Source organism: Octopus bimaculoides, chromosome 5, assembly GCF_001194135.2.
Source record: "Octopus bimaculoides isolate UCB-OBI-ISO-001 chromosome 5, ASM119413v2, whole genome shotgun sequence".
NCBI lineage: Eukaryota > Metazoa > Mollusca > Cephalopoda > Octopoda > Octopodidae > Octopus > Octopus bimaculoides.
In genome coordinates, this window is record NC_068985.1 from 115949900 (window position 1) to 115952644 (window position 2745).

The following is a 2745-nucleotide window of genomic DNA, read 5'->3' on the forward strand; positions in this document are numbered from 1 at the left end:
ATATATTTATATACGTATATGCACTTGTGAATATACTACTCTAGCAAGTAATAAGTAAACATACCACAATGTAGGCGTACAGACCTATACATGTGTATACTTACACATATTAATCATTACATACCAATACACGCTTAGAACAATACATACTCTCACGAATACATATGAGTATAGTTGCATAGTGTACTTATAAATATATAAATATATACATACCCTTACATAAATGTACACATCACTGCTTATAACCATTATATACACACATATACATGCGTGCATACATACATACATACACACATAATTATGTCACTTCCTATATCGATTTTCTAAAGCTTCAGACAGAAAAATCAAATCATAGACAATTTTCATTTTAGCTACACATTTGACAGTGAAATCCAAATTGCAATTCCAATGCCCCCACAGAGATTACAATATATGTAACGTATATGTTTTGAAGATACATCCTCTCTATATATTTTCTACCGTACCCTTTATTATTTTGCTCAAGATATCTAAACGGTCGCATGAAGACAGAAAGACCACTCTAACCCATTGTACGGGTAATCTTTTAGAATCCTGAAGCTATCTTAAAAATCCGGTTGCTATAAACAATGGACAGACAGGTCCAAGCTATGCCATTCGTAAAATATATTAAGATGGCGTCCACCCAGTTCGATCATGTCTGTAAGTCGACAAAAATTTACAAGCCAATATATCAAATTCCAATCAATTTCTCTTATATATGTCGAAGACTGCTGAAATTACCCAAATATATGTGTAAATATTAGAATATGTTTCTGTCAGAGGTCCTGTATATTTTTCTTTCGTATTTCACTCACTGGATTGAAACAATACCACTACTTAATTTGTTAAGCCGCTAATTTATTAGAATGTAAACACACTAGCACCGGTTAGCTAGGAGTGGTGGGGAACAAATACAGACACAAAGACACATACACGCCCTCATCTTGGGCAAGTGTCTTCTGCTATAGCCTCGGGCCGACCAAAGCCTTGTGAGTGGATTTGGTAGACGGAAACTGAAAGAAGCCCGTCGTATATATGTATATATGTATATGTGTGTGTGTCTGCGTTTGTCCCCCGTAGCATTGCTTGACAACCGATACTGGTGTGTTTATGTCCCCGTCACTTAGCGGTTCGGCAAAATAGATCTATAGAATAAGTACTAGGGTTACAAAGAATAAGTCCCGGGGTCGATTTGTTCGACTAAAGGCGGTGCTCCAGCATGGCCGCTGTCAAATGACTGAAACAAGTAAAATAGTAAAGGAGTATATATATATATATATATATACGATGGTCTTCTTTAGTTTCCGTCTGCCAAATCGACTCATAAGTCTTTGATCGGCCCAAGGCTATAGAAGAAAACATTTTCCGAAGATGCCATGCAGTGGGACTGAACCCGGAGCCATATGGTTGGGAAGCAAGCTTCTTACAGCACAGTCCAACTGCGCATAATGTATATGGTTTCCTTAGCCTTAGGTTTCATAATTCTGGTTACTCATAATCTTTGACGCATAAGTAACCGAAAATACAAACCTCTGAACGCGTCGCCAGACGTTTGCAAGACTGAAGAAATTTTGAGGTGAGTGTTATGTTGTTTGCCTCAACCCCACTATTTTACGTGTACTTTATTTGATTGGCCACGAAGCGATGAAAGGTAAACTCCAATTCAATCGGATTCGAACTCGCAATGTAATGAAGCGGTATAAATTCTGTGAAGCATTTTGTTCGCTGTGCTATCGATTCTGCCAGCTTACCACCTTAGGTAATACTAGTTTCAAATGTTGACACAATTTCGGGGGAGTGTTAACACAATGAAATTGGCCCGTGCTGAACAAATACTTATTTTATCAAGCCGAAAGGGTCAAAATCAAAATTGGTCCCAATGCAAACTTATATTACCCCTGGATTAATATGTTTTCTGTCCTCCTTATCAGCATAAATTAGTTAGTGTCTTGCAACTAACAATATTTAGACTACGGAATTAAAAGTTAGGAAGATTTGTACAATTCATGTTAAAAAACAAAATGTAAAATCTCTAGAAGTTTCCCCATATGAAATGACGCGTTTATAAAGGCAAAACCATGTTCAGTATTTCCAATATCGGACACTATAATCTCGACAGAATCTACTTAACACTACGTAACACTGTGCATCCAATAGATTAAGCTTACGTATATGAAGGAAATGACGTAATTCGAGTTTAAAACTCATTCGACAGGACGTATTCTCCGTCTCATAAGCATAATAGAGAGAGGTATAAAATGAAAAAGGAGTGGTGGGGACAGGAAATAAGCCGTATATATTGTGTAGAATTTTCCTCTTACAATGACTGTTTGAGTGTATTTTGCTAGATATATAATTTACTTTTACACTTCTTTAGATAGAAACCAGAATATAGTTATATAGTTTTTAGTTTTCTTTACATATTCTTTTTTTTTTCTACATAATCTACAAAAACGAGTATTGAGCTAAATTGTCTTTCTCTTTTACTTGTTTCAGTCAATTGACTGCGGCCATGCTGGAGCACCGCCTTTAGTCGAGCAAATCGACCCCAGGACTTATTCTTTGTAAGCCTAGTACTTATCCTATCGGTCTCTTTTGCTGAACCGCTAAGTGAAGGAGACGTAAACACACCAGCATCAGTTGTCAAGCGATGTTTTGGGGACAAACACAGACACACAAACACAAACACACACATACATATATATATATATATATATATATATA